The 18,476-nt window shown below is 37.9% G+C and overlaps 1 long non-coding RNA gene across 3 annotated transcripts in view; it reads left to right on the top strand.

The window, feature by feature from the left end:
* The window catches only part of LOC130223172 (uncharacterized), a 31,558-nt gene extending 14,959 nt beyond the window's left edge, over nt 1–16,599 (top strand). For 2 of the 3 annotated variants that reach the window (XR_008836607.1, XR_008836606.1), the window contains 2 exons: nt 2,422–2,519; nt 7,099–7,838. This is a non-coding gene — a long non-coding RNA (uncharacterized LOC130223172). Of the gene's footprint in view, nt 1–2,421; nt 2,520–7,098; nt 7,839–16,497 lie in introns of those variants that run through there. The other variant, XR_008836608.1, reaches the window with a different exon arrangement.
* Nucleotides 16,600–18,476: the final 1,877 nt, after the last annotated feature.

Here is an 18,476-nt window from a genome sequence, read left to right as displayed (position 1 = left end):
TCTGTCTTTCAGTATATATATTATATCTGAGACCTGCTTTGTTTACTAAATAAGTGGTTCTAATTGGATTGGCATTATGAACATTAAATAAAAGTTAAAAGGGTATTTTTTTTTATTTATTATATTAAGTTTTTAGTTGTGATACTCCAGAATTATTCCACATGAATCTGTAAATTTTTTATGAAATTCTGTGCAGAAAAAATGTCTGCAGACTCTGTCTGGCCCTACTAATAACTCATTTAAATCTAAATCCTAATTGATTGAATGGAGTTAATAACTAATACAATACAGCTGTATTTTAAATGAACTTTAACATAACTATAATATGGCTATTTCTCACTGTTAATTTTAGAACACTGAGAGACATTATTGTAAAGTGTTACGTATTGTACTTTATCATCCTTTTGTTTGTTTTGAACATTAATTTGCTCTAAACATGTATATACAGTACAGTAAAGCAACACAACCAAGCATCTTTTATCATTATAAATGTAAGGTAATCTTAGGTCAATTTAGTGAAAATACGGTGATAAAATCTAAAGCAATTAACCGCAACAAGAAGATTTGATATTGGCAGAAGCCTAGTTTTAACTGTGTTTTTATTTGCATTTACAACATTTTAACTAGTAGGTGTCAGAGCTTGTAGCGTGTAGAGCATTCAGTTCAGTTTAATTGATTCAGAGTTTTGGAAAGCTCTGTTCCTTCCAAGTAAAATGTGGAGCTCTGTTGGTCCCCAGGACTGGAGTATTAAACGGTTACTGCTGTAGATCCATTCCAGCTGAAATCATCTTATTAGAAAAAAGAAAAATACAGGTTAATTAACAAATGTTGCACTAATTAATTTACTTCCAAGTTCAAGATCTAATTTATGTTGTAGTCAGTTAACAAAAACAAAACATGTACATTTCTCCGCAGAATTAAGTTCACATATCAGAATTCTGATTTTCTTCCTCAAAATCCTGTTTAAATTTCACAATTAGTTTTTTTCCCCCTCAAAAATTATTAAGTTTTCATCAATTAATTTTCTAAACTCTTGTTTTTACCACATTTGTGAGTTTGCATCCTGAAATTACTAGATATGAACTTGCACATCTTAGGGTAAAAAAATCTGAATTGAAACAACACAAGTTTATAAGAAGGTCAGTTCGGTTCAGTTCGGTTAAATGAGTAAACACACACAATAACATGAAATTGTGGTTTTAACTGTGAACAAGCATGATGAATATAAATGTAAATAATTAAGTAAAACATCGACTTGAAACTTACTAGATACTCACATATACATTAAGTTGTTTGAGTTTTGCCTGTTTACACATTGAGCAGCAAAGCCTCTTTGGTTAAACGCATCTGTTTTACAGCATAATTTAAAAGATCATTTAGCCAAACTGCTAAAACACGTTGCTTTACACGCCGAAACGCTGCCATAAATCACAGATTTGCTTTCAAATGTGTTTTATTCATTTCTCAGCCTTCTTACCTGCGACTGAACACCTCGAGTTCATGATCTGAATAACCCTGATTCATTGTCCACAAGAGGGCGCTGACGACCATTTATTTGACACTCGACATTGAGCTATTTAATATCCTAATAGATACACTATATTGTCTGGGTGTCTACATTTTAAACTATTATTATTATTATTTTGGGAATTTGAACGGCTTACAAACTTAAATAAACGAGGCTTTAACAATGTAACTCGTCCAGTTAGGAACTCTAGTGCAGTTTTTCATCCGCTCCACCAGGCGGCGCGCGCGTTTTCTCGTTCAGTCTGACTCGGAGCTTCAGGATGTTGACAGTGTGACGTTTGTTTTGGTGCAGCAGCAGCAGCAGCAGCACGAGTGTACAGTTTTAAACACATAAACTGAAGATGACAGCTCAGTGAGAGTGTTTTAATGTCACTAAACATCATTTAATGCAGTCCGACAACTAAAATAACCGACACACGCTGAATTAAAGGACAGGAATGCAGTGAAAAGCGACTCACCTGTAAGTAACTGTACAGTATTTCTCCTGCTTTGCCTCATGAAGTCTTTATTTCTTGTACTTCAGTCGCAGTTAAGTTCATGTTTAGCACTTATTGAAGTGTCTTTAGTGACATGTTTAAGCAGAGCTCTCCTGTTTGTTTAAACAGCTTTGTTTACATGCTGCTCTCTGTCACTGTCAGACATTTAAGAGCAAATGAGTTGGTAGTTGTTGTTTTATATGTAAAGGCTTTGAGTTAAACAGCCTCTTATTATAAAGTAGAACAAAACATAACATGTGTTCAAAAGCTCTGATGTTCTGCTGTGTTTCTAGAGCTTTCACAGTCAATATTTAGACTGCAAATGTGTATAATTGTGAGTGATTAATTGTAATATCTGTCAGAGTGTGATGTTTAGATCTGCTGTTTGACAGTGTGTTTATTTCTGTGTTTCCTCTAGAGAATGAGGGATGTGTTTGGACCGTACAGTCAACAGAAGCAGAGCTCCGGGACGTTTGGACTACATTTACTGGCGTGATGGACATCTGCTGCGGACAGGTAAGACCTCCCGCTCGTTTTTGTGTTTTGTGCTATCGGTTACCATCACTTCCTTTCTGGAGGGTCAACCCCTCCAGAAAGGAAGTGATGGTAACCGAAACGGGGAGAGAAGGGACGGGGACCCCTTTTTTATAGAGCTAATTTATTTTTTTAGTAAAAAGCAGCATAACCCCTGCTGTACATGGCCCCGTAGGTCAGGGGAGGAACGCTCCATCCTCCCCCTTCATTCACTCCAACACTCACACATATCGCAGTGATCTGGCTGGGATTGAACCAGCGACCTCTTAACCCTTGAGGCAATGCTCTACCGCTGAGCCACAGTCACATACCTAGAGGTATGCTGAAACGTATATTTGACCTGTTCACCTGTAGGTGAGGTAAAGAGCAAAAGTGAGCGGAGCTGGGCTTCGAACACAAGTTTTGCTGCTAGCATTAAACATGTGCTCAGCCTGACATGGTTCTGATTGAAAGCTGAACGCTCTAACCACTGAGCCACAGAGCTTGTACAATGCATGAGGGTTGTAATCCGAGTTTTGTTGGATCCCGTGAGAGTTTTAACAGTGAAATTCAAGCAGCAGTGGGATTCAAACCCCGGTCTTCAAAATGTAAACCTTATGCTTTAACCACTGTACCATAGAGCTTGTGCCGTCTGTGTGGGTTGAAATGTGGTTCTTGTTGGATCCCCTAATAATTTTAACAGTGAAATTCAAGCAACAGTGGATTCAAACCCGGGTCTTCAAAATGTAAATTAAATGCTCTAACCACTGTACTATTGAGCTTGTGTTTTCCATGATGTTTGTAATTCCAGTTTTGTTGGATCCCCAAAGAATTTTAACAGTGAAATTCAAGTGAAACTCGCTGTGTGAGGGTTTTAATTTGAGTTTTGTTGTATCTCTATATAATTTTCCATAGTGAAATTCAAGCAGCTGTGGGATTCAAACCCGGGTCTCCAAAATGGAAATGAAATGCTCTAACCACTCAACCACAGAGCTGGTCCTCACTGTAAGTGGTGTAATTCAAGCTTTATTGGACCCCCAAAGAATTTTAACAGTGAAATTAAAGCCTGGGTCTTCAAAAGGGGAAATCAAATGCTCTAACCACTGCGCTCACATGTTTAAGGACATTTTTCTCATGAATCCACTCAGAAAACTATGATTTAAAGGTATGTGACAGCAGGATTTGAACTCTAGGCTCTTGAGTGGAATCCTAATGCTCTAACCACTGAGCCATAGAGTTTGGCTTTTGGTGGTGAAGATGAATCTGCTAAGAATCATTTGTTAAACAGGGCTTTGATGAGAGACTTGATGCATATCAGCACTAGTAATTCCCATAATTTAATTGTTCCTCTGCTTTTAACCCCCCTCACCTGGAGCAGTGGGAGGTGAGCACCACAGGAGCAATTAGGAGGTGAGCACCAAGGGAGCAATTAGGAGTTAGGTGACTTGTTCAAGGGCACATTACTTTGAAGGAATCAGAGCCAGGAATCAAACTAGGTACCATCCAACTTGAATAGTCCAAGTCCAACTCTCTGACCACTAGGCCACAACTGCCCAGCCTATTTTTACCTTTGCTTTTGGATTTGCAACACCAACTAGAATTTAACCATAGTATTTACTGTAAATACTGCCCAGTCTATTTCAATCTCTGCTTATAACCCCCCATACCTGAAGTAGTGGGAAGTGACTAGCACCAAGGGAGCAATTAGGAGTTATGTGCCATGCTCAAGGGCACTTCACTTTGAAGGAATCAGAACCAGGAATCGAATCAGCTACCATCCAACTTGAGTAGTTTAAGGCCAACTCACTGACCATTAGGCCACAACTACCCAACCCTTTTTTTTACTTAGTTACCACATGCTTTAGATAACTGAATGCTGCTGTTTAATAGTTACTTAGAAATTGATAATGCTCTAATCACTACACCGCTGAAGATGTTCTCTCCAAGGGTTTTAATAGTAGATCTGTTCCTAAATTCCTAATTATATTCTTATTTAAGGTGTGCAACAGTGAGATTAACCACTGAGCCTGTAGTGTGCTTGTCAAAAGAAATTATTAAACAAACATCTTGTCTTTATACCTTTTTTTTGGGCAGAAGTTCATTTAAGTGGGTTCCTCCAGTTCAAAATAGGTGCTCTGCTTTTGACACAAGGGTGAGAAGTCAGAGCCTACCACTATTGCTTCCAGAGAGTAATTGGGCTCATTACTCCCCCCAACTTCAACTACTGTCAGATCCAGGTATCAAATCCACAACCTTTTGATTGCTAGTCCAACTCCCTAACCATTAGGCCACAACTGCCCCACAAACGAGGGTCATATTAATCAAATTAGCGTGGTCCCCAACATTTTAGGCATTTTTTTTTTTTTAAGAGCATGCAGCTATTTAGATTTTCAGGTTTGTTTTTTTTCTTTCTTTGACACTAGAGAGCATAAGATGTTTGGAGCATGGATGGAAAGTTGACTCATGCATCTTGGCTAAACACTAAACCTTGAACATTTTGTATTTGAAAGTTTTCTGTCTTTAGAATGCAAAAATGCATAGATTGTCAATTTTAATTTCAACAGTTTTTACAATTACAATGACAACATTCAAATAGAAAAAAAATACAAAAACATACAGCAAATAGACACATAATAACAGGCCAGAGTATAAAAGACAATCAAATCCTTAAGAAATAATCGCGGTTTAATTTGTGGTCTTTGGTTTTTAGCTTGGTGCAAACACATAAATACTGTTTCAGTTAGAGCAAGCATGTCCAAGCTCGGTCCTGTAGGGCCGGTGTCCTGCAAAGTTTAGTTACAACCCCACCTCTATTGGTCGGCGGCGCAGGCAGTTTGTGTTGTAGCCATTGAGGTGTAAAACCTGGATGGCCCTCTTCATACTGGGAGGGTGAAGCACACTGCCAACTTTCAGATCAGTGAACAAAAACAAACATGTACATTTTATATTTCCCCTCAGAAACTTTATGTTTTTACCAGATGTGAGTTTGGATGCTGAAATTGAAACACAACACAAGTTTAACACAAGTTCAGTTCATATAACTTATATTCTAGCCAAACAGTATTTCTGCTTTGGTTGACAAACGTAGATATTTTTGTATGTGTAAATATCCATGTATAATTTATGCATAAATATTCTACTAGAATTAAGGTTTTATTCATCGTATAGCTTCGACAAACTGCAGACAAAAATAAACTTTAGTTCTACTAGTGTTTGATATTAATGCGGATACACTTACTGTCCACCAGGCGGCGCTGAAACACTGATCTGATCTCATGCAGATGTCTGTGTCTAAATCTGTATATACTAAATGCACTATCAATGCACTTTAAATGAGTAAACACACACAATAACATGAAATTGTGGTTTTAACTGTGAACAAGCATGATGAATATAAATGTAAATAATTAAGTAAAACATCGACTTGAAACTTACTAGATACTCACATATGCAATAAGTTGTTTGAGTTTTTGCCTGTTTACACATTGAGCAACAAAGCCTCTTTGGTTAAACGCATCTGTTTTACAGTATAATTTAAAAGATCATTTAGCCAAACTGCTAAAACACGTTGCTTTACACGCCGAAACGCTGCCATAAATCACAGATTTGCTTTCAAATGTATTTTATTCATTTCTCAGCATTCTTACCTGCGACTGAACACCTCGAGCTCATGATCTGAATAACCCTGATTCATTGTCCACAAGAGGGCGCTGACGACCATTTATTTGACACTCGACATTGAGCTATTTAATATCCTAATGGATGCACTATATTGTCTGTGTGTCTACATTTTAAACTATTATTATTATTATTTTGGGAATTTGAACGGCTTATAAACTTAAATAAACGAGGCTTTAACACTGTAACTCGTCCAGTTAGGAACTCTAGTGCAGTTCTCCATCCGCTCCACCAGGCGGCGCACGCGACTTCCCGTTCAGTCTGACTCGGAGCTTCAGGATGTTGACAGTGTGACGTTTGTTTTGGTGCAGCAGCAGCACGAGTGTACCGTTTTAAACACATAAACTGAAGATGACAGCTCAGTGAGAGTGTTTTAATGTCACTAAACATCATTTAATGCAGTCCGACAACTAAAATAACCGACACACGCTGAGATAAAGGACAGGAATGCAGTGAAAAGCGACTCATCTGTAAGTAACTGTACAGTATTTCTCCTGCTTTGCCTCATGAAGTCTTTATTTCTTGTACTTCAGTCGCAGTTAAGTTCATGTTTAGCACTTATTGAAGTGTCTTTAGTGACATGTTTAAGCAGAGCTCTCCTGTTTGTTTAAACAGCTTTGTTTACATGCTGCTCTCTGTCACTGTCAGACATTTAAGAGCAAATGAGTTGGTAGTTGTTGTTTTATATGTAAAGGCTCTGAGTTAAACAGCCTCTTATTATAAAGTAGAACAAAACATAACATGTGTTCAGAAGCTCTGATGTTCTGCTGTGTTTCTAGAGCTTTCACAGTCAATATTTAGGCTGCAAATGTGTATAATTGTGAATGATTAATTGTAATATCTGTCAGAGTGTGATGTTTAGATCTGCTGTTTGACAGTGTGTTTATTTCTGTGTTTCCTGTAGAGAATGAGGGATGTGTTTGGACCGTACAGTCAACAGAAGCAGAGCTCCGGGACGTTTGGACTACATTTACTGGCGTGATGGACATCTGCTGCGGACAGGTAAGACCTCCCGCTCGTTTTTGTGTTTTGTGCTATCGGTTACCATCACTTCCTTTCTGGAGGGTCAACCCCTCCAGAAAGGAAGTGATGGTAACCGAAACGGGGAGAGAAGGGACGGGGACCCCTTTTTTATAGAGCTAATTTATTTTTTTAGTAAAAAGCAGCATAACCCCTGCTGTACATGGCCCCGTAGGTCAGGGGAGGAACGCTCCATCCTCCCCCTTCGTTCACTCCAACACTCACACATATCGCAGTGATCTGGCTGGGATTGAACCAGCAACCTCTTAACCCTTGAGGCAATGCTCTACCGCTGAGCCACAGTCACATACCTAGAGGTATGCTGAAACGTATATTTGACCTGTTCACCTGTAGGTGAGGTAAAGAGCAAAAGTGAGCAGAGCTGGGCTTCGAACACAAGTTTTGCTGCTAGAATTAAACATGTGCTCAGCCTGACATGGTTCTGATTGAAAGCCGAACGCTCTAACCACTGAGCCACAGAGCTTGTACAATGCATGAGGGTTGTAATCCGAGTTTTGTTGGATCCCGTGAGAGTTTTAACAGTGAAATTCAAGCATCAGTGGGATTCAAACCCCGGTCTTCAAAATGTCAACCTAATGCGCTAACCGCTGAACCATAGAGCTTGTGCAGTATGTGTGGGTTGAAATGTGGTCCGTGTTGGATCCCCTAATAATTTTAAAAGTGAAATTCAAGCAACAGTGGATTCAAACCCGGGTCTTCAAAATGTAAATCAAATACTCTAACCACTGTACTATTGAGCTTGTGTTTTCCATGATGTTTGTAATTCCAGTTTTGTTGGATCCCCAAAGAATTTTAACAGTGAAATTCAAGCGAAACCCGCTGTGTGAGGGTTTTAATTTGAGTTTTGTTGTATCTCTATATAATTTTCCATAGTGAAATTCAAGCAGCCGTGGGATTCAAACCCAGCTCTCCAAAATGCAAATCGAATGCTCTAACCACTCAACCACAGAGCTGGTCCTCACTGTAAGTGGTGTAATTCGAGTTTTATTGGACCCCCAAAGAACTTTAACAGTGGAATTAAAGCCTGGCTCTTCAAAATGGGAAATCAAATGCTCTAACCACTGCGCTCAACACATGTTTAATGGAATGTTTTGCTTAAAACTTTGTATCAGATTTGAACTTACGACTCCTGGTCAAGAAGTTAATGCTCTAACCACTCAGCCAATACATGCCACATGTTTAATGACATTTTTCTCATGAATCCACTCAGAAAACGGTGATTTAAAGGTATGCAACAGTAAGTTTTGAACGCTGGGCTCTTGAGTGGAATCCTAATGCTCTAACCACTGAGCCATAGATTTTGGTTTTTGGTGATGAAGACGAATTTGCTAAGAATCATTTGTTAAACAGGGCTTTGATGAGAGACTTCATGTATATGAGCACTAGTAATTCCCGTACTTTAATTGTTCCTCTGCTTTTAACCCCCCCTCACCTGGAGCAGTGGGAGGTGAGCACCAAGGGAGCAATTAGGAGTTAGGTGATTTGTTCAAGGGCACATTACTTTGAAGGAACGAGAATCAGGAATCGAACTAGGTACCATCCAATTTGAATAGTCCTAGTCCAACTCTCTGACCACTAGGCTACAGTTGCCCAGCCTATTTTAACCTCTGCTTATAACCCTCATACCTGTAGTTGGAAGTAAAGTCCAAGTCCAACTACCCAACCCTTTTTTAACTTAGTTACCACATGCTTTAGATAACTGAATGCTGCTGTTTAATAATTACTTAGAAATGGACAGATATTGCATCAAATAGAAGGTGATGTTAAAACAAATGACCAAACCACAGTTTTAATGAAGTTCATTAAATACATGAAACTGGGTTATTTGAGTATTGACACAAAAATACAAACAATCATGATTCTTATGAAGAACTTTATTAATTATTCAAGTAATACACAGCATCATTTGGATATTTAGATACTCTGTAGATGAGCTGGAGTCCTGCAGATCTTGATTAGTTGCTTCAGGTGTTTTTAATCGGACTGAGGCTCATCAGGATCAGGAGCTACATTAGACACACAAACTTGATCTATCAACTGTTGTCCACAGGAGGGAGCTGACACACATTAACAGCAGACACAGAGTATTGAACTTGACTAAACTGAAGCAAATGTTGTTCCAATCCAGGGTGCCCACATGTCCTGGAAAACCCGGAACATGTATAAACATGAATGAAGTTTCCAGACCTAGAAAACACATGAAACATTAGAGAAAACATCAATTTTCCTGGAAAACTAATTGGCAGAGAAATGTATAAGTTTCTTTAAAGAGCAGTTTAAAGATGGTCTGTAACACATTAGCATTTTTTACCATGTTAACCATGTTTTGTTTTGGCACATTGGCTTCCATTTTGATAATCACAGTTTTACAGTAAATACTATGGTTAAATTCTAGTTGGTGTTGCAAATCCAAAAGCAGAGGTAAAAATAGGCTGGGCAGCTGTGGCCTAGTGGTCAGAGAGTTGGACTTGGACTATTCAAGTTGGATGGTACCTAGTTCGATTCCTGATTCTCATTCCTTCAAAGTAATGTGCCCTTAAACAAGTCACTTAACTCCTAATTGCTCCCTTGGTGCTCACTGCTCCTGGTGAGGGGGGGTTAAAAGCAGAGGAACGATTAAAGTATGAGAATTACTAGTGCTCATATGCATCAAGTCTCTCATCAAAGCCCTGTTTAACAAATGATTCAAGAGCCTAGGATTCGAATCTTGCTGTTACATACCATTAAATCATTGTTTTCTGAGTGGATTCATGAGAAAAATGTCCTTAAACATGTGAGCGCAGTGGTTAGAGCATTTGATTTCCCCTTTTGAAGAGCCAGGCTTTAATTTCACTGTTAAAATTCTTTGGGGGGTCCAATAAAGCTCGAATTACACCACTTACAGTGAGGACCAGCCCTGTGGTTGAGTGGTTAGAGCATTCGATTTGCATTTTGGAGACCCGGGTTTGAATCCCACGGCTGCTTGAATTTCACTGTGGAAAATTATATAGAGATACAACAAAACTCAAATTAAAACCCTCACACAGCGGGTTTTGCTTGAATTTCACTGTAAAACTTCTTTGGGGATCCAACAAAACTGGAATTACAACCATCATGGAAAACACAAGCTCAATAGTACAGTGGTTAGAGCATTTGATTTACATTTTGAAGACCCGGGTTTGAATCCACTGTTGCTTGAATTTCACTGTTAAAATCATTAGGGGATCCAACAAGAACCACATTTTAACCCACACATACTGCACAAGCTCTATGGTTCAGCGGTTAGCGCATTAGGTTGCCATTTTGAAGACCCGGGTTTGAATCCCACTGATGCTTGAATTTCACTGGTAAAACTCTCACGGAATCCAACAAAACTCGGATTACAACCCTCATGCATTGTACAAGCTCTGTGGCTCAGTGGTTAGAGCATTCGGCTTTCAATCAGAAACACGTCAGGCTGAGCACATGTTTAATGCTAGCAGCAAAACTTGTGTTCGAAGCTCAGCTCTGCTCACTTTTGCTCTTTACCTCACCTACAGGTAAACAGGTCAAATATACGTTCCAGCATATCATTAGGTATGTGACTGTGGCTCAGCGGTAGAGCATTGCCTCAAGGGTTAAGAGGTCGCTGGTTCAATCCCAGCCAGATCACTGCGATATGTGTGAGTGTCGGAGTGAATGAAGGGGGAGGATGGAGCGTTCCTCCCCTGACCTACGGGGCCATGTACAGCAGGGGTTATGCTACTTTTTACTAAAAAAATAAATTAGCTCTATAAAAAAGGGGTCCCCGTCCCTTCTCTCCCCGTTTCGGTTACCATCACTTCCTTTCTGGAGGGGTTGACCCTCCAGAAAGGAAGTGATGGTAACCGATAGCACAAAACACAAAAACGAGCGGGAGGTCTTACCTGTCCGCAGCAGATGTCCATCACGCCAGTAAATGTAGTCCAAACATCCCGGAGCTCTGCTTCTGTTGACTGTACGGTCCAAACACATCCCTCATTCTCTACAGGAAACACAGAAATAAACACACTGTCAAACAGCAGATCTAAACATCACACTCTGACAGATATTACAATTAATCATTCACAATTATACACATTTGCAGCCTAAATATTGACTGTGAAAGCTCTAGAAACACAGCAGAACATCAGAGCTTCTGAACACATGTTATGTTTTGTTCTACTTTATAATAAGAGGCTGTTTAACTCAGAGCCTTTACATATAAAACAACAACTACCAACTCATTTGCTCTTAAATGTCTGACAGTGACAGAGAGCAGCATGTAAACAAAGCTGTTTAAACAAACAGGAGAGCTCTGCTTAAACATGTCACTAAAGACACTTCAATAAGTGCTAAACATGAACTTAACTGCGACTGAAGTACAAGAAATAAAGACTTCATGAGGCAAAGCAGGAGAAATACTGTACAGTTACTTACAGGTGAGTCGCTTTTCACTGCATTCCTGTCCTTTATCTCAGCGTGTGTCGGTTATTTTAGTTGTCGGACTGCATTAAATGATGTTTAGTGACATTAAAACACTCTCACTGAGCTGTCATCTTCAGTTTATGTGTTTAAAACTGTACACTCGTGCTGCAGCTGCCGCACCAAAACAAACGTCACACTGTCAACATCCTGAAGCTCCGAGTCAGACTGAACGGGAAGTCGCGTGCGCCGCCTGGTGGAGCGGATGGAGAACTGCACTAGAGTTCTTCACTGGAGGAGTTACAGCGTTAAAGCCTCGTTTATTTAAAGTCTGATAAGTCATTTAAGCTCCAGATATATATAATTTAAAATGTAGACACCCAGACAATATAATGCATCTATTAGGTAGGTTCATAAATAGCTCAATGTCAAGTGCCAAATAAGTCAAGATGTGGTCGTCAGCGCCCTCTCGTGGACAATGAATCAGTGTTGTTCAGATCATGAGCTCGTGGTGTTCAGTCGCAGGTAAGAGGGCTGAGAAATCAATGAATAAAACACATTTTAAAAAGCAAATCTGTGGTTTATGGCAGGTCTAGACGTGTAAATCCAAGTGTATTATAGCAGTTTTGGTGAATAATCTTTGATGGGGTAAGACAGATAAGCTGTGTTTAACTCAAATAGACGCACTCAATGTGTAAACAATCAAAACTCAGACGGCTTTTATGATGATGTGTACATTTTAAGTCAATGTATGTTTTGTTTAGTTATTAGTAATGATAATTATAATCATTGTTTACAGTTGAACCATGATTTCGTGCTGTCATGTCTATGTTACTGATATAAAGAGCATTGTAGCCACAGATTTAGGTTTAGGCACAAATTGCATGAGATCAGATCTGTGTTTCAGCGCCGCCTGGTGGACAGTAAGTGAACCTGCATTAATATCAAACACTAGTTAGCAGAGCCAGTTTTTTGACTAGTTTGTCGAAGCTGGATGCGCTTTCATTCCGTGTGGAGAAAATAAATCATGGTGAAAATACTTTGATTCTGGTGGGAAATTCATACACATAGTACACATGGAAAATTATTGCAGAAATACAGTTTCGCAAGCAAACAATGTGTACTGATCTTTTATTAATAAAAACTAATGATAATTTGGATTGTATATGTGGTAACTTGTTTTCTTTCACTAAATATAAAACAAAAACAATTAAAACCTGTAAAAATCTATATTTTCAGTCTTTTGTTTATCGTAATTATGATTTATAGTTTACAAAATTCAGATTTTTCCCCTCAGAAGTAGACAAGAATTAGAAATACAAAAATGAGTTGCTTTAAACTTAAAATTAATATGAAAAGATCTCAGAATTTATAGATTTAAACGTTTTCTCTTAGACTGAGGAGAAAATGTGTTTGCTTTATTCACTGAACACACTCAAATGAATGCAATATTTGTTAAATAACCTCCTGTTTTTGTCTTATTAGATGACTTCTGTAGGAATGGATCTACACTGATGTCTGTTTTAGTACTCCAGTCCTGGGGACCAACAGATCTCCACAATTTACACGTCTCTCTTATCAAATACACACAGGTTCCTGAAAACAGGACATGTTGAATGAATCGATTTAGTTGAATCAATTTAAATGATTCATTGAATTGAACTAAATTGCTTTGAACTGTTCAAATGAATTGATTTGCTCTACACCTACAGGTTGAAATGGTGTAACTACAAATAAGAACACAGTCCAAACATGTTAAATGAATCAATTGAAATAATTCATTGAATAGAACTGAACTGTGAACACTTCAAATAAATTGAACTGCTCTACACCTGCAGGTCAAATGGTGTAAATGGCAATAAGAACACAGTCCAAACATCAATGAATCAATTGAATTGAATTATTTTAAATGATTCATTAAATTGAACTGCTGTAAATGTTTCAAATGAATCGAACTGGTTCAAAAAAAAGAATCTAAAAGCTTCTGTGCTCCTTTCCTATTAATAAAATCCAAAGAAACATTAAAAAACTGCTGTGTCATACATATGAACATACATTAGATAATGTGCTAGAAATGATCAAGTGATTGACGTTTTGCTCAGTCTCTGGCTTTGTTTGTCATGGTTATGTGATTGTCTATAATACTCTACAAGTCTTGATATGGAGCTTCAGCACAGATTCTGTGGCTCAGCAGATACAAGTGTTGAATTGTAAACATGGAGCCCTGAGATCAAATCCCATCATTGTTATATTCCACTGTAGCCATTAAATATAAAACAAATGAGCTCAGGAAGCAGCTTTCAGTGTGAAAACCACAGTGGCGTGAGTGGTGAAACTCTGGTCTAGATAGCATCATGGGTTCAGTGAAAAACTTACTGGGTTCAAACCTCATCATTACATTAATTTAGTGTCATTATGTGCAAAAAAGTCCCATTAACTTCTGAAACACACATGAGTGCCATGGTGGCGCTACTGGCTAAACACATGTCCTCCATGGTCAAGGCTGTTAGAAAGACTTGGGTTCAAAGCCCAGCTCTGCTCACATTTACTCTGTGGCCACCTACAGGTGAATTGGGCAAATATAAACTCCAGCATATCATTAGGTATGTGACTGTGGCTCAGTGGTAGAGCATTGCCTCATGGGTTAAGAGGTCGCTGGTTCAATCCCAGCCAGATCACTGCGATATGTGTGAGTGTCGGAGTGAATGAAGGGGGAGGATGGAGCGTTCCTCCCCTGACCTACGGGGCCATGTACAGCAGGGGTTATGCTACTTTTTACTAAAAAAAATAAATTAGCTCTATAAAAAAGGGGTCCCCGTCCCTTCTCTCCCCGTTTCGGTTACCATCACTTCCTTTCTGGAGGGGTTGACCCTCCAGAAAGGAAGTGATGGTAACCGATAGCACAAAACACAAAAACGAGCGGGAGGTCTTACCTGTCCGCAGCAGATGTCCATCACGCCAGTAAATGTAGTCCAAACGTCCCAAAGCTCTGCTTCTGTTGACTGTACGGTCCAAACACATCCCTCATTCTCTACAGGAAACACAGAAATAAACACACTGTCAAACAGCAGATCTAAACATCACACTCTGACAGATATTACAATTAATCATTCACAATTATACACATTTGCAGCCTAAATATTGACTGTGAAAGCTCTAGAAACACAGCAGAACATCAGAGCTTCTGAACACATGTTATGTTTTGTTCTACTTTATAATAAGAGGCTGTTTAACTCAGAGCCTTTACATATAAAACAACAACTACCAACTCATTTGCTCTTAAATGTCTGACAGTGACAGAGAGCAGCATGTAAACAAAGCTGTTTAAACAAACAGGAGAGCTCTGCTTAAACATGTCACTAAAGACACTTCAATAAGTGCTAAACATGAACTTAACTGCGACTGAAGTACAAGAAATAAAGACTTCATGAGGCAAAGCAGGAGAAATACTGTACAGTTACTTACAGGTGAGTCGCTTTTCACTGCATTCCTGTCCTTTATCTCAGCGTGTGTCGGTTATTTTAGTTGTCGGACTGCATTAAATGATGTTTAGTGACATTAAAACACTCTCACTGAGCTGTCATCTTCAGTTTATGTGTTTAAAACTACACTCGTGCTGCTGCTGCTGCACCAAAACAAACGTCACACTGTCAACATCCTGAAACTCCGAGTCAGACTGAACGGGAAGTCGCGTGCGCCGCCTTGTGGAGCGGATGGAGAACTGCACTAGAGTTCTTCACTGGAGGAGTTACAGCGTTAAAGCCTCGTTTATTTAAAGTCTGATAAGTCATTTAATCTGCATATATATATATAATTTAAAATGTAGACACTCAGACAATATAATGCATCTATTAGGTAGGTTAATAAATAGCTCAATGTCAAGTGCCAAATAAGTCAAGATGTGGTCGTCAGCGCCCTCTTGTGGACAATGATTTTTAAAAAGCAAATCTGTGATTTATGGCAGGTCTAGACGTGTAAATCCAAGTGTATTATAGCAGTTTTGGTGAATAATCTTTGATGGGGTAAGACAGATAAGCTGTGTTTAATTCAAATAGACACACTCAATGTGTAAACAATCAAAACTCAGACGGCTTTTATGATGATGTGTACATTTTAAGTCGATGTATGTTTTGTTTAGTTACTAGTAATGATAATTATAATCATTGTTTACAGTTGAACCATGATTTCGTGCTGTCATGTCTATGTTACTGATATAAAGAGCATTGTAGCCACAGATTTAGGTTTAGGCACAAATTGCATGAGATCAGATCTGTGTTTCAGCGCCGCCTGGTGGACAGTAAGTGAACCTGCATTAATATCAAACACTAGTTAGCAGAGCCAGTTTTTTGACTAGTTTGTCGAAGCTGGATGCGCTTTCATTCCGTGTGGAGAAAATAAATCATGGTGAAAATACCTTGATTCTGGTGGGAAATTCATACACATAGTACACATGGAAAATTATTGCAGAAATACAGTTTCGCAAGCAAACAATGTGTACTGATCTTTTATTAATAAAAAAACTAATGATAATTTGGATTGTATATGTGGTAACTTGTTTTCTTTCACTAAATATAAAACAAAAACAATTAAAACCTGTAAAAATCTATATTTTCAGTCTTTTGTTTATCGTAATTATGATTTATAGTTTACAAAATTCAGATTTTTCCCCTCAGAAGTAGACAAGAATTAGAAATACAAAAATGAGTTGCTTTAAACTTAAAATTAATATGAAAAGATCTCATAATTTATAGATTTAAACGTTTTCTCTTAGACTGAGGAGAAAATGTGTTTGTTTTATTCACTGAACACACTCAAATGAATGCAATATTTGTTAAATAACCTCCTGTTTTTGTCTTATTAGATGACTTCTGTTGGAATGGATCTACACTGATGTCTGTTTTAGTACTCCAGTCCTGGGGACCAACAGATCTCCACATTTTACATGTCTCTCTTATCAAATACACACAGGCTCCTGAAAACAGGTTGTGAATCAGGCCCCGTATTCACAGAATCTTTTATCTTCTTCTCAACATCAGAAAAAATTTAAGCTAAGAGTTTCTTTTACAACTTATTCACAAAGCTGCAGATTTAAAGGTTTAAGCTAAGAATGAGGGCGGGTTCAGCTCATTGCTATGGATGATGTCAGCATGCTTATTAACTATGCACACAGTGACTGGATGATAAGCAGGTGAGGAGTCTCTGTCAGAAATGTGTTGATAGACACTTTGCAGAGGACAATATCATGTAGCCATGTTCAAATAAAGGTTTTAAAATGCAGGCTGAGTGAAGAATTGAACTCCTTACTCTTAATTTGACAGTCATTAAATAAAGACTTCTAATGTTTTAAGTTAATGTATTTTCTTAGAAAATAATTAGGCAAATATGTTTTAAAATGACTTTATTTATGTTTTTTTCTACATATTCTCTGAACAATTTATCAAAAGGCCACATTTGTATTTATAGTATTTGTATTTATTGTTGAAAATATATTTTTTTTGTCAGGTTTTTTTTATTTTTGACTGTTTAATAAATAAATAGTATAAATTGTTTAATAAAATTATAAGTTGAAATAAATGAAAGTATATATATTTTAAAACATATTTATTTCCTTACGTGAATTCCTCTTCATTTAAGGCGACAACTTGTTCAAAGCTAATTGTGGTCAAACGTTTCTGTCTAAAATGTTTTCTCTCCAAGGCAGATTGCTGAAAACAGCCATTTTAGGATAGTGTGTACTTTGTTCTTAGTGACTTCACTACTCTTAACATTTCACAGATTTATGAGCTAGTTTTAATGCTCAAACCCTTTGTGAAATACTCTTATAGCAAATATTTAGGATACCTACAGTCAGAACGAACTTACACTAAAATATTTTCCTTTTAAATTGGAGCGTTAGCAGCTCGTTTTAGCTTTAACATGTTTCGTGAATACGGCCCCAGATGTTTTAAATAAGAGACTAAATGTGAAGTGCTCAACAGGGATCCATAAATATACATTTGCAGGTGAACTGAATCATAGGGAGAGTGTTTTATCTGCAGTCGAAGCGATGTGTTTTTTCATGTCCTCACTGCTCTTCCTTGTTTGGTTAAACTTGACTAAACTGAAGTTCATTTGTTTTAAACATCATCTGCAAAAAAAAAAACAAGATGTGCTTACCATTTGATGGTGATCCTCAGCTTCAAGTGTGTGATCATGATCTCCTCTAACTCGGGGATACTGCATCTGTCTGTTGGAAGGCACAACAACATGTACACATTTGAAATGATTCATATAATGGTGGCTTATTTAGCTTCAGATATGTTTATATTGTAAGTTACTAAATGACAGCTTCATCTTTTATGTGAATCAATTCATACGATTCTTTGAATTGAACTGCAGTGCTCTAAACACCTCAGTTGAATTGATTTGAATAGAATGTAATTAATTGGATTTACTTACAGGCTGAATCTGTGTAAATGCAAATAAGAACTCAGTCCAGACATGTTGAATGAATCAATTTAAATGATTAATTGAATAGAACTGAACTGTGAACACTTCAAATGAATTGAACTGCTCTACACCTGCAGGTCAAAATGGTGTAAATGCCAATAAGAACACAGTCCAAACATCAATGAATCAATTGAATTTAATCAATTTAAATGATTCATTGAATTGAACCGCTGTAAATGTTTGAAATGAATCGAACTGGTTCAAAGAAAACAATCTAAAAGCCTACTGAAGCTGTTTTTCAAAATCACTCTCACTATAAACTGTATAAGAGCTTGTAACTGACCTGTGCTCAGTCTTGGTCACACTGTGTTCACTTCTGTGCTCCTTTCCTATTAATAAAAACCAAAGAAA

This window comes from Danio aesculapii, chromosome 4 (assembly GCF_903798145.1).
Source record: "Danio aesculapii chromosome 4, fDanAes4.1, whole genome shotgun sequence".
NCBI lineage: Eukaryota > Metazoa > Chordata > Actinopteri > Cypriniformes > Danionidae > Danio > Danio aesculapii.
The sequence above is the reverse complement of the archived record's forward strand: the minus strand, read 5'-3'. Positions and strand labels throughout refer to the sequence as shown.